This window comes from Macaca nemestrina, chromosome 3 (genome assembly GCF_043159975.1).
Source record: "Macaca nemestrina isolate mMacNem1 chromosome 3, mMacNem.hap1, whole genome shotgun sequence".
NCBI classification, from domain to species: domain Eukaryota; kingdom Metazoa; phylum Chordata; class Mammalia; order Primates; family Cercopithecidae; genus Macaca; species Macaca nemestrina.
This window is the reverse complement of record NC_092127.1, coordinates 47,050,603-47,065,216: the sequence shown is the minus strand read 5'-3', so window position 1 is coordinate 47,065,216 and position 14,614 is coordinate 47,050,603. Positions and strand designations below refer to the sequence as shown.

Genomic DNA, 14,614 nt, shown 5'->3' with positions numbered 1-14,614 from the left:
ATGCTTAATATGTGCCAGGAAACATTGGCCTTAGGCTCTTTCCTTGTGTTAGCTCATGTATGGAACACCACACCTTCTGCTGCCTTACAGTTCCATTAGTTCCATATTCAAATATTTAACTAACCAGCCAGTCAATATTTGTGGTTACACTGTCTGGCTCAAGGATAAATACTATCTTTTTATTTAACCAATAGCTTACTATTCAGTAATCTGAGTTAATTTGTTTTCAATAATGTCATTCTGCTTAGTCTGGTTGTCTGCATATTCAATGGTGATTTAGCTTTGCAACAAGAATTTTAAGACTATCAACACTCTGATGATAGAATCCAAATAAAACTTGAGGAAAAGATGAATCTAATACCATGGGGAGAAAACAGATGACAGAGTTATTGAGGAATATAGGTGATAATTTGCAAGAGGGAATTTAAGAGATTTTGTTGTAGAAATATTGCTTTAGAATTCTTGCCACATTGAGATTGGAGCACCAATGCTCCTAAATTTCTTTACAACTGATTCACTTGTAAATTAAACTGATTTCCTTGAAGTAAAATATTAGATTCAGACTGTTGAGAAATAAACCCTGAAATAAAATTTGTTATTTTTGTACTATCCTATAACAGAACAATATTAAAACATGTCACCATATTTTATGTGGGTCTGTGTGTGTGTGTTAAATAGAAATGTGCTGGCCTTTTAAAGAAAAAAAAAAATGGCTGAGAAGATAAAATTCACTTCTCTAGCTGGGAGTATTATTGATACTAAAATAAACTTCACACCCAGTACCAATTCTCAATTTAAGTATCACTGAAGAATCAAGAGGGAAAGAAAAACAGCGCAACCTCTGCCTGGAACAATGGTGCTCACGGGAAATGCTCTTGGATTGTCTGTGCTGGGAGAAATGAAGATGCCAGTTGTACAGCAGACAGCTTATTTGCACATGAAAAGAACAAATTTGGTTCAAATCACTGTTGTCAGTACCAGAAGACTCCCATTCTCAAGCTTATGTCCTGTTCCTTTAGTTTCTCAGGTCAGTCCTCAGAAAATCCTATTTTGTTTTGCTTTCATGAATATTACCTAGGTGGCTGAGACTCCATCTTCAAGCAATTGAAATAAAAACAAATCTGTGCCCTCATCTTTTCTGGTTTTGATATCCCACACTTCGTGCCATAAATTCTAAGCTGGCCTAGCACCGCCTATCGTTGCATTCAGACTTGGCTCTTTTTGTTCATGCTCCAAATCCAAGTTCCACTTTGGAAACAACAAGTGTTTGCAGCTTTCTGCTGCTCTTTTCAGCGGGAACATATGTGCTGCTTAAGAAAGGATGAAAATGTTATTCCAAGAAGGAAAGCAGGTCCGCCTGAATACTAAAAGCAATATTGTGAGTCGGTTCATGGAAACCTGTAGTGTTAGGATTGGGCTGAAGAAGTAAGTGGAAAAAGAAATGCAAGGAACCACCTTAATTAAGCCTTTACCACCCCTTCTTCAGGGTCCGAGGTGGCAACATTTTTTTGAACATCTACCACTGATGTGGGAGCCATAGGATTTCTGTCCAGTACAAGCATATGGCCCATGAGTGGATTCAGCAGTGCACATAGGTTATTGGGGAGGGGCCGCTTCCCTGATCTACCTCTGAACCAAAAGATGAGGCCAACGTGGCTGCTGGAGAAAGGTTACAGAAAGGGTGGCAGGAAAGTCAGGGCTTCAGTTACCAAAGGTGGATGGCTAAGGGGAGTAGACTCAAGGTGGCTGGACTCCGAGTAAGTGCACAAAATGATGTCACGCAAGTATTTAGGAGTTTGAGGGAGAATAAAGAAAATAGGGACCTGGAATGTTGTCTTAAGGAGTTGAAAGTCTCCTGAGGTAATCTATTTGGGCAGGAGGTAGCAAGCAGACTGGAAGGCAGCTGTTCAATCCAGATGACTTCACATACAACACACTGACTCACGGTCTGGGTTTTACCAAATCCTGAGCATGCTTTCTCAAACCAAAATATTTCAAGAGAATTGCATTGTGCGGATGGCAGTTAAGGGCTTGAATTTTAGGAACTGGTGTCTAAATTAAGGTTAAAAATTATTTAAGTAATTTTTTTTTCCTGAAAATTTGTTTTGGGCTTAGTGGCTATGTGTCAAGCTAACCGTTTTTAGAAAACTGCTATTGCTCGAATGCTAAATATTTTACCAGTAGAAATAAATTATTAAATTGAAGACATATAAAAAGAGATTAGGAGGTAAGAGGAATAGGGAAGAATGAGAAAAATAGATGGTTCTAGGGGCATAATGAGCTTCTCATTTTATTATCTCCATCTAGATCATCCTTTGGGAAAGAACCAGTTTTGAAGCGCTTAAAGAAGATAACTCCAGTTTCGTTTCAGTCATCAATCATGTGTGATTTTGTGTAGGCAAAAGAAAATCTCAATATTCATTTGACTAACTAGGGCTTTGAGGGTGTCGATTCTTCTGTCATAAGATAGTTGACTCACAGGAAATAAAACAAGGTTCATACAGATAAGCTAAAGCTAGAAATGACTAGTGATCCAGGATATAAGAACTAAGAGAAGGAGGAGTCTATAAGTGAGAAAGCAAATCTGGGCTGGCTGGAAAGCAGAAGGTCTAATTATTTGGAGCAAAATCCACCAATTCAACAGTTTGTGAAAGCAACCTAGATCAGACAACTTCTTGGGAAAGAGTGGTTCTAAGAGGATCAGTGTTTGAAGGGAAAAAGAGCATACTTCTCGGAATATTTGGGATCTCCAGGAAGAGCAGTTCAAACGAAAGCTCAGCAGAGTGGCTGCTAGCTCAAAGTAAAAGGCCTCAGAGCCCTAAGCATACAGGAAGTTTCAGAACAGAGGAGTAGTTTACACTACTCAAATTAATTAAAAAGAACCTCTTCCAGGATGCACTGTAGCCTAGGCAAGATGAGAATATGATGTACCTTCTCTGTAAGGTCTTCTTGGCAGTTCTTACTTGCTCTACGCTCCAAATTGCCAAAAGTTGAGAGCCATAGATTCAGTCCTGACTGTGTGATTTGGGGTTGGTTATGGAGTCTTAAGTATCTTCATCTGGAAATGGGGATGATAATTATGTTTATTCTCACTTAGTGCTTGTGTGGATCTAATTAAATAAAATGTGTGAAAAAATGTATTAAATTCTTAACAATGTATTAGTAATATACTTCTCAATTTCATCTATATTAGCTCAAACAACTTGCAAAATTGGAATTATTATCTGCAATTTACAGATAAGGAATCAGAGTTTCAGGGACAGAAAGGGATTAACCCAAGATAATAATTAGAATAATATCATTAGGGAATCACTTATACATCTAGCACTATTCTTAGCACTTTAGGGATGCTGTCTGATTTAGTCTGCAAAATGACCCAGGAATGATGAATTTTTCAGGACTTTTGAGGCAGAGTCAGGATCCAAAGGCTCTCTGAGGCTGGCAGTCCAAATACCAGCCTGGCCCTGACTTCCCTCAGGGGCACATGTTGTAAGCTAAAATTTAAGCTCAAATCTCCTTCTGTCAGTCTATTTCTATTATTTCAGTTGTCTGTTCTTGTTGTTATTTGTATATGTCTGTTCTTAAGAACATTTCTGCAGGAAGACTGGTTGCTTCTCTGATGCTGTCATAACATAGGAATCTTCAGGTTACACTGCAAGAATTTTGGCTCCCCAATTCTACACAGGTATGCAGTCATCAGATACGCAGTCTAATTATAGATCTCAACTTGTTCACCTCAGCCTATAAGCTGATTCTTCTTGTCAATTTTCCCTAAAAGAACCCCAGGCCAAAAGACTCTATTTCTCTAAAATTTAATATATTCATTTGAAAACAATGAAAATTTAAAAGTTAAATAACTATATTCATTGGAAATTTTAAAATGGATTACTTTTTACAAATAATTGTGTTGGCAGTAATTATGAAACATTTCAAGGGAACATATAAATATATTGATTTATTTTATGAATAAATGTGTGAGGATAAAGCAATGGAATTCATGCATATCAGCCCATAGATATTTATTGAATGTTCAAATGTGCCCAATATGATTCCAGGTAACAGTTTCACAGCACTGAACATGAAAACAAATTCCCTGTTTTATGGGACTTACAGTCTAGTATGACAAGAAATTTTTTAAAAAAACAATGAGAATTCTAAACAGTGTAATAAACTTGAGAGTGTTAGGGACTAGTGGATCAGGCAAATGTTCTCTGATGAGGTGGCATTTGAGCTGTGACCTAAAACATACCAAGGAACCAGCTGAGGGGGAACAATAAGTGCAAAGACCCAAACATCTGACCTATTTGAGAAGCAGAAGGAAGCCCCATGGGTTGATGGAGAGTGAGCTAGAAAATTAACACAAGGTAAGGTGAGAATGGCCTGCTCCCTAAGACCCATTTTGATTTTATTCTAAGTAAAATTGAAGCCATTGGAAGATCTTAAGTAGGGGAGTAAAGAAGTTACGTTTATATTTTTAGAAGAATGGCTGTTCCATCAGGAAGAGACTGAGCAGGGATAAGAATAGAAACAGACTCACGAGGACTTGCCTGCTGGCCTGGGTGAGAGCTCACAATGGCTTGTAATCGAAGGACAGTGGTAGAGATGGAAAGAGGTGGTGAAATTCAGAATATATTTGCAACCTAGAACTTGCAGGACTTGATGATGGATTTAATGTGAGGTTATAGAAAAAGAAGAATCAAGAAGGCATTATGGTTTGGGGATTTGAGTAACTAAGTGGATGGTGGTGTGCTTTATGGAGATAGATATCATGGGGGAATTAAAAAAAAGTAGAGATTTAAAAACTCAGGTTTTAGCTATCTTAAAATTTTTAAAATACCTCCTAAACAAGCGAGTGGTGTTATCTGGTAGCCAGTTGAATATGGGAGTAGAAAGCTCGGTGGAAAAGTGAGAGCAGGAGTTACAAATTTTGAAAACAAAGGCTTACAAATATTACCTAAAGCTGTGGACCTTGGAATTACTTAGAGGGAAAAGCAATTTGCATTGGGATAAAACTAACATTCTAAATTTGAACAAATTTTGACCTGGAATACCCACATGCTCAACCTGACTTCTGCCACCTTATCACTGTGGATAACAGCTGAGAATAATCTCTTTGTCACTGGTAGACGTGATGGAGGTGTAAGGGACAGAGAACTTAAGCTTTGGGCTTTTTTCTACCAGAAATGTCACTGCAGGCAAGTCACTTAACCACTCAAAGATTCAGTTTCTTCCACTACAAAATAGGAATAACATTGCCTTTGCCAACTACAAAAGCTCAAATAAGAAGCATTTTGGGAAAGACTGTTTTGTACAATAGAAATGTAAGAGAACTTATCTTTAATCTTGCATTGCACTCCATTAAGTCTCTTCATGTCCCCATGGCATGGTCCCCAAGTGACTTAGGATACATTTGGATGCCATCTGCTCAACAAAAAAACTGACTGACAAACTTCAACCATACAGACAGCAGCATCAGGCGACCTCTCTCTCTCCCAACCCTGGTGGCTTTTGATTTTACAGAAAGCAAAAGCATCTGATAAACAAAGCCCTGAGGTAGTCCTGATTCCTCAGTCACCCCTAAGTAGCAACAGATGCTGCATAGAGAGATCTGTTTCAGTGACCAATGCTCTCAGTAATTAGACAATGGAGGGAGAAAGTAATTAGGTAAACCACACAGAAATAGAAATAAACTGTATGGGATATGTTGGTCATGGATGAAAGACAAATTTAAAAAAAAGTATAAAGGAAACATTTAGGGAAAAATAACTAATAAATAATTTGCTCAATCCATGTTGAATAATCAATTTAAGCCTGTGAAGTTAAACCTGATTAAAGACATGCTGTAATTAAAAAGTTCCTACAATGTATTACTTAGAAATAAACATGACAAGAAGAATAGATCTATTTTATGTCAACACAGTTCAGTTAAATGATATAGTCCTGGCAGGAGAAGTGGGAGAGAAGTTTGAGGTCTTACATACTTCTCATTTATTAATTGATGTATCATATCTCATATCTGCAGGGTGCACCAAACGAGAATTTAGACCAATGTCACTAAGAACAGGCTATAATCCAACTGCAGAACACGCTAAATCTTGGTCACCAGAAAACCACTACCCACCCGACAGATGTGTAAAGAAGCTCCAATTGGTTCGTTTTCTCTTCTTTCAATTAAATAACTGTATCAGAAGTACAAAAACCTCATATAGGCCTTAGATAACCTTTTATTGCTGTTCTCTTTCCCATTCCTGTGCTTTTAATCATAAACCACAAAGAACATGGTCTTTGGAATTAAAATCCAGATTGCTCTACATTCTAGACATATGCCTTCACACAAGTGAATGAACTTGTCTGTGAAACATAGGTAATGGGAAATAACTGTGGAGTCTGTAATACGAACAAAGGAGAAAATATCAAAAGTGTTTAATGCCTTGTGCTTAGAAGGTGTTCAGCAAGTGATGGCAATTACTATGCACAAAAGGGCAGTGGCTAGACTCCCTGCTCAAGGAAGTTTGGAGTGTGATGAAGTGATTTATTCAAGGAAATATTAATCATATGTTAACCAACCACTTACACTAATTCATTTAATCATCACAAGAACTTTATAAGGTAAATAGTAATATCCTTCCCGTTTTCCAGATAGGAAATAGAGATTCAGAAACATTAGGCAATTTTTCTAAGGCCTTATAGCTATAGAGTAGCAAAGACAGGATTCAAACACTAGCAAGTTGGCATCACACTCCTAGTTCTTAGTTGGAAGCTATACTGCCTCCCTACTTAGGCTCAGTTTCAGCCTGGAATGCAAATCCATTTCTATTTATTGTCTTTATTTTTGTTGTTGAGTTGTTGGTGAATGCTTGTTCTGAAAAATATCTCCTCGAAAGTACTGCTAGTTATCCGATGCTCTCAAAATTGACATAGCTCAAAGAAAGGCTCAATGGGAAAATTATTGCCTACATAAGTAGGCAATTAGAGGCACAGCCTGCCTAAAAAGTCCTCTCTGTCCAGCTCAGCATGGCCTGAGCCTCCTCTGAGTTTCATCTAGCACAGCCCCAGAGGCAGTAAGACTCAACACATCATGATACCTACATATAATTTGGTGGCAATAAAAATGTTTAAAGACTTGTGTTCATTTAGAATTTTAAAATGAGTCTCTGATATACATGCAACAATTATAGAATATTGCAAGAGAATTTCTAGAGCTTTAATCTATTTTAGAGTGGAATTATAAGCAATAAAGAGGGAAATGTAAATGAGCATTAAATGCATCACCTTGGAAAACGAGCTCTAGGATTTCATGTATTTTTTCTATTTCTTTTTTTCTGAATTATCTCTTGTGTTCCTCCTAAACCAACTGAAATCCTGCTCATTCTTTAAGACTTGGTCCAAATACCTCCTCCGTTGAGATCTGTTTTCGATGCCATTGTTATAACGAATTATACTTGCTCAGCACTTCTATAGTTCTTGGCTTATGCCTTTATTTTGCCCTTATCACAATCTGCCTGACATTATCAAAGTTGTTTATCCTCATCACCTCCTGAAAACTCCTAGGAAGTACGAATCAATGAGGAGGGGGATATTGACTGATGGTTAAAAGCAGGAGCCTCTGAATCAGACAAAACTCAGCTTAGATCCTGACCCCATCATTCAACTTCTGTAAGATCTTCGGAAAATAGACCTTTGAGAATCTAAGATTCTTAATCTGTCCAGTAACGACAATATGGGAGGAGATATTATGGTATGAACTCAGACTCCTGGGTTCAAAGCTTAGGCTCACCACTTTACCTGTTTATATTTAAGTTTTCTTACATAGAAATCAGGGTTGATAAGAGAGCAATTACTCATAATGAAATAAGAAGTAATTAATGTATGTAAATTATTTAGAACAGCATATGGCAAACAAGTAAGCACTCAATAAATGTTAGTTACTTTTAATATTATTATCCTGTAGAATTGTGGTGAGAAATACATGACATGCTATTTGTAAAGTTAAGCCCATAATAGATGCTGAAAAAATGGTAATTGTTGCTGTGTCCTCCTAGGGCTCTGAACAATGACTTGTCATTAGAAGGCGCCCAGAAAATGGTAGTTCAGGGAAATGCAATGTTTTATAAGGGACGTGTTATACTACAAGAAGCAAGAAGGCCAGCTGTGGTGGTTCATGCCTGTGCTCCCAGAACTTTGGAAGGCTGAGGTGGTAGATTCACTGGAGCCCAGGAGTTCAAGACCAACCTGGGCAACATAGTGAGAACCCCCTCTCTACAAAAAATAAAAATAAAAAAACTAGCCAGGCATGATTATGAGCACCTGTGGTCCTAGCTACTCGGGAGGCTGCTGGCAGAAGGATTGTTTCAGCCCAGGAGTTGGAGGCTGCAGTGAGCTATGATTATGCCACTGTGTACTAGTCTGCGTGACAGGGTGAAACCCAGTCTAAAAACAAACAAACAAACATAAAACAAAAAAACAAAAAAAAAATCAAGAAAATAGATGGCAATCAACTTATGATGAGGCAACAAAATATAAAATAAGGCAAGCACAGGCCTTGTTTAATTCTTAGCAGTTGCTTCTCTTATCGCATCCCATGTGGTGAAGTAAGAGTTTTATCAATAGAATAAATGTGAAAATATACCTCTGTGCTTGGTATTCCCTTCAGCTAGCATACCATGTAGAAGGTAAAAATACTGAAGAAGATATACTAGAACCCTCCATTCTCCCACTGGAGTTTTAAAAAGGTCAGAGCCCTATAATCATTTATAGAACAGAGACCAGCAAGAGAGTAGGATTGTGAATATAGAAGATAATTCATAAGTTGGGCCTCCTATGATTTTTCCTTTTAGAAAAACATATAAAACAATGCCTGATTTATAGCAATTTATAAAGTATAAATGGACCTGACATGCAGGTTAATGAAGGCCCTTGCAATTTGTAAATGCTGTGTCTGTAAAGAGATGAGACATTTTCTTGTCCAGATTGTCAGTGGGGCACATTTTTATACATTTTTAAATACCGAGCACAGAAAACTGATCACATGATTTTATCTTTTTTTTTCCCTAAATGGGCTATTAAAATACAGTACCTGCATATACAAAATCCAAAGTCAGTTCACATTATTTAATACATGACCTAACAGACAAAGTATTTAGAATCTGCCCTCTCCTGGACAAAGCCTTAACCACCAAAGGGGATAAGCACTCCTTATTTATAGCCACTATAATATTTGAATTAACCTACCTGAGGACTTCTTGTCATTGTACTGGGACATATTGTTGTGAAAAAACTGAATTTTAATCATTAAACTCTAGGATGGTACACATCATTTACCTGGTACAGATGTATACTGAATTGCATATCCACATGACACTTCTTTCAATCATCCACTTCCATAGAAAAAATAGACCTTCTACAAGTGGTGGCTTACAGAGTGAATATGAAGTTAATTTCCTATTAAAAAAACCTTTATGTATTTTTTATATATTAAAAAAAATTTTAATATATACCACTCTTCCCAAAGGATCAGGATGTAGATGAATCAAGAATCTTATTTGAGGAGAATACTATTTTCATTTTCCTTCTAGAAATACAAGAATGGCGGACCTTTCTATATGTAGCTTGTATAATAAATAATTATTTATTGTGTGTCTTTTTTTTATGTTCTGAATTTGGAGCTTTCATCTTGTTCCAAACACCAACCATCTGCTCATACAGCTCTCCTACTCTAGAATGTAATTTCCCCTTTCCTCTAATTATTCTAATCCTGTTTCCTTTCTTCAAAAATTGGCCTTAGTCAGTCTTCCTTAGTTAGCCTCAGTGACTACTCTTTCTCATAAAATTTTTATGCAATCCCTAATGTTCTTAGGTACCCTAGGAAATAGTTTAGCTGTTAAATGATTTTTAATGATTTTAAGAGTAGTAGTTAAATTTCTCTAATTCTATTTAGAGTTAATTAAAGGCAAAAAGCAGAATTTTACTTCTTAAGATATGCCACTTTTCTTGCTCAGTGCATTCAGCTTATTTATTAAAAACAACAACACTTGATTATGAAATTTACATGTGTAGTTTGCAAAGACTTTACAAGATATAGAAGAGCATAACAAAGGAAATAAAAATTCTACCAACTGATGAGAACCATGATTGAAGATACACACACCTTCCAATCTTGTTCTCTTGCACACAGAGACACAGATAGTTAAATAAAGGCCATATTGTGCATATAGTTTGTTATCCTGCTTTTAAAACTTTCATATTCTTTTGTGTGATGAAATATCCTTCTGATAAATGATTTTTAATGACTGATTAATATCCTATCTTATGAACATATGTTTCACTTTAAAAATTAAACAATAACTTATGCTGATCAACTCTGAGTTGGGGATGAAATACAGTGGCCTTTACTTTCTTTCATCCCTCCTGAATTTGACATAGAAGAAAAGTCAGGGAATGAGATGGTGAAATAGAAAAAAAGAGGGTTAAATATGTCTAAAAATGTACGATGGATGGCTACATTCTAGATATAATTATGATGTGTTTCTACATTGCCTATTATTTATTTTTGTGATAATTTTTGCTATATTAATATAAAATTATAGCAGCTAATGTAGATTTACCCATTTTAGAGAAAACCTAGAAATAAAGGCTTTGTTAAATAATTTGAATCACAAGTTACTCCAATTTTATGTGCCAGTAAAACCTATGGTGAAGGAGTCAGCATATTTTATTATTTTTTTTATTTTTATTTTTTTGAGACGGAGTCTGGCTCTGTCGCCCAGGCTGGAGTGCAGTGGCCAGATCTCAGCTCACTGCAAGCTCCGCTCCCGGGTTTACGCCATTCTCCTGCCTCAGCCTCCCGAGTAGCTGGGACTACAGGTGCCCGCCACCTCGCCCGGCTAGTTTTTTGTATTTTTTAGTAGAGACAGGGTTTCACCAGGTTAGCCAGGATGGTCTCAATCTCCTGACCTCGTGATTCGCCCGTCTCGGCCTCCCAAAGCGCTGGGATTACAGGCTTAAGCCACCGCGCCCGGCCTGTCATCACATTTTAAATTTAAGAGAAAAAATTTTTCGAAGAAAATTATTCTACACATAATATATGGATTCTTAAAAGAAAACAGCTCCACAAAAGGCAAAAGATCTAACAATCTGTTGGCTTCAAATCCCATATCTCTCCATCCTTTACTCACTAGATGTTCAGCAGCATCCAATCACCAGGCCTGATCCCATTATTCAGATAGCTGCAGCTTAGTTAAAGGTGAAAGTGAAGGGACAATGCAACAAGCATGAGAGTGAGATCTCACTGGCTCAGCATGTAGTCTATCCTGCAATGGTCCTACTCTGATCTTGGGATTTCAGTAGTCCAGCAAATGGTCCTCCACTATCTTGCCATTCTCCCTGTTTTTTTGTTTGTTTGTTTGTTTGGTTTTTTTTTTTAACCTCAAAACCAGAACAACGTGTAACTTGGTTTCATTCCTGGTCAAATCACTAACCTAATTTACTACCCTTCGATCCCAATATTCCCATTATAAGAACCCTATTATGTGTTATTTAAATGTCTAGTATAGCTCGTCCCCTCTTACTTGGAAAGTCACCCAATTCTTAGGATCAATATGGACAATATCCAAATTAGTATCCATACCCTGCATAAGCACATAGACGTCTTCTTTGAATTCTATATCTAAAGTAGTCTCTCTTTCACCCAAGTCAAGTGCCTCTCCCCCGGATATGTTCTATCCAGTGGCCTATCTTTCTGTCTACATAGAACTTAACACTATCTGAAATGATTTTATATATAGGTTTTCAACGCCTCTCCTAATATAATTTAGATGAGCAAATGACTTGTGCTTATTAAGGCTTTCACTCTAGCTTTCAAGCCCCCATTCCTATCATAATCAACCCCAAAGCTTGTTGACATGTACAAAATGTATCTTTTATTGTATCCCGTATCTGGTCATTTGGCTTGCATTGAGTATTAGCCATCAAAGAATAAATTAATTTCAAGAACATTACTTCAGAGTGTCAAGGAAAGAACACATGGAACACATATGCAAACATATGCATGCCATTCTTTCCTATGTATTTAATAGGTATTAGTATCTATTGTTTTGGATTTATAGTATATATGATGTACGTATAAAATATGAAGACATTCTCATAAGCATTCTATTGACTCTAGACATAATAAGTGGAGGTGAATAATCAACAGGAGAAAAACCTCAAAGTAGTTCATAGAAGTATATTTTATATACTTGTCAAGATCAGTCTTCTTTATACATTTTCCACAATTGTTTCCATAAAGAAATGTCCTTAGTTTTTAAGAAATGATCCCTCTTCTTAAATGCCAACTTTATTGAAATCAAAACAATTTCATTAAACCATAAACAAACTCAGTGTTCTCTTAGGTTTTTAACTATTTCTTTCTTTGTGAAACAACAACAACAACAACAAAAAGTCTTGATACACTCGAAGAAACAAAATATGAGAAAACAGAGTTGCAGTTGTAGGGGTGAATTATTTAATTTAAATGCAGTCAACCTTTAGAAATACATTTAACAATGGACAAGAGATACTCAGTTTTTCAGTACATGCTTATCTTGTGCTCAAGACGCTTTTAGCCAATTAGCTTGCTCAATTGACTAAGTACCTCCTACCTTACTTATTTGGATAAGTAAGGAACTTCAGCAGAGGAACTCAATAAGCAGAGGAACTTCAGCAAGATATAATTATTATATAGCAGCACACAAACAAAGCGGACATAAATCCTTGATGGAAAATAACTTATACAAAGCAAGATGGTATCTAACAAATTGGTCGGTGTGGCTGCTTTCCTAATTTAAAAAGCAAGGCCATTGAAATTCCTAAATAATTTGAATACTTTGGTTAAGAGTAGAGAATCAAATACCAAAGATTTCGTTAAAAAAAATTAGATGAGGCCGGGCGCGGTGGCTCAAGTCTGTAATCCCAGCACTTTGGGGGGCCGAGGCAGGCGGATCACGAGGTCAGGAGATCCAGACCATCCTGGCTAACACGGTGAAACCCCGTCTCTACCAAAAAAATACAAAAAAAACCAGCCGGGCGAGGTGGCGGGCGCCTGTAGTCCCAGCTACTCTGGAGGCTGAGGAGGGAGAATGGCATAAACCCGGGAGGCGGAGCTTGCAGTGAGCTGAGATCCGGCCACTGCACTCCAGCCTGGGCGACAGAGCCAGACTCCGTCTCAAAAATAATAATAATAATAATAATAATTAGATGAAAAAGCCCTCTACCTTACTGAATTTCTTTTTCCTAGAATTTGTTCTTGTTTTACTTCTGATTAAATAAATATGCACCCCCTTAAACATGATACAAATATCTAAGAAGCTATTATTCTTTCATTAGTTGTTAGGAAATGAATAGAAGTGACTCATACAATAGGTGACATCGAAGGATTTGTGGGATTAAAAAATCTCAAAAAAAATGACAAAAATATACAGTAAAACATACAAGTGTTTATCTGTAATATCCTTGAGAGAGTAGTTTTTAAAAAGTCTTCAAGAAATGTGTAGTTGAAGATCTTAAGTGCTAAGGAACCTAACAGTTTGGGAACTGTGTCTTCTAGGATCAACAACACAGTTCCATGATGACTTGAAAAAACATTCATCAAGCATTTCTTGCCATTTGATAAGACAGAATTATTTGGTGTTGTTTCTTAGTATATTTTAAAAATAAATATAAAAAAAGGAAATTGAAGTTTTTTATACTGGAAGAACATTATTATGAATAAATTATTGCAGCTGCTAATCTGTTAATTCTGTGATTCAAAAACGGAAATACCAGTGACGATAGTGTTGTTACTGAAATTTACTTGGCTTTCTAAACAAACAGCATAGTTAGGTCTTCGAACAAGATAGATTCTCTTAATTGCACTAGAAGACAGGTATTTGGCTCAGGTATGCCATTTCTTGAAGGCTGGCCACCACATTTGCCTGACAATTGCCACCCTAATTGCTCTGCTTCTTCAGATTCCCTCTTTCTCCAGCAGGCAAACAACAAAGCTTTATTTGTGCTTGGAAATACATCAAACCACTCTAATGAAACTTCACTTTTCAGAAGTACTGTCAAAAATGTAAAAAGTGAGTTTCTTCTCTTAAAAATGAAAGATGGATAGATGTAAGCTCAAGTAGTAAGAGTGAAGAGTGCCTAGCCTTTCTTTTGCTCTTCAGCTCCATTTCCAAAAACATGTTCTTTTTATATCTGATACAATCTGAAAACTCTCTAGAGAAAGAGAGAGAGAAAAAAAGAATAGCTTCATTTTTGATACTATAAAATTTTCTTGAGTTTTCCACATTTCTGCCTGTTTCTCAATGCCTGGAAAAATTTAAGTCTTTAATATTTAATTTATAGCACATTTTTAGCTATATTTGTAACAAAGAATGTTCAAAAAATGAATTACATATCAACTATGGTCTCAGTAAGTTATATTTTAAAATAAAATATTTTAGCAAAAAATATAAATATAAAACATAATAAAAATGCATGTTCCTAAAATACTTAGAAATTCCAACCACTAAATACCAGTATAGAGTACGTATACTGGGTTTCAGTATTTCAATTTGCTCCCCAAACTTTAGAAAATATATGTTAATATGTA

The 14,614-nt window shown here is 36.4% G+C and overlaps 1 protein-coding gene across 10 annotated transcripts in view; it reads right to left on the bottom strand.

Moving 5' to 3' along the window:
- LOC105493295 (inositol polyphosphate-4-phosphatase type II B) overlaps window positions 1-14,614 on the bottom strand; it is an 822,839-nt gene that overhangs the window by 380,809 nt on the left and 427,416 nt on the right. The gene's annotated exons all lie outside the window — the stretch shown is intronic.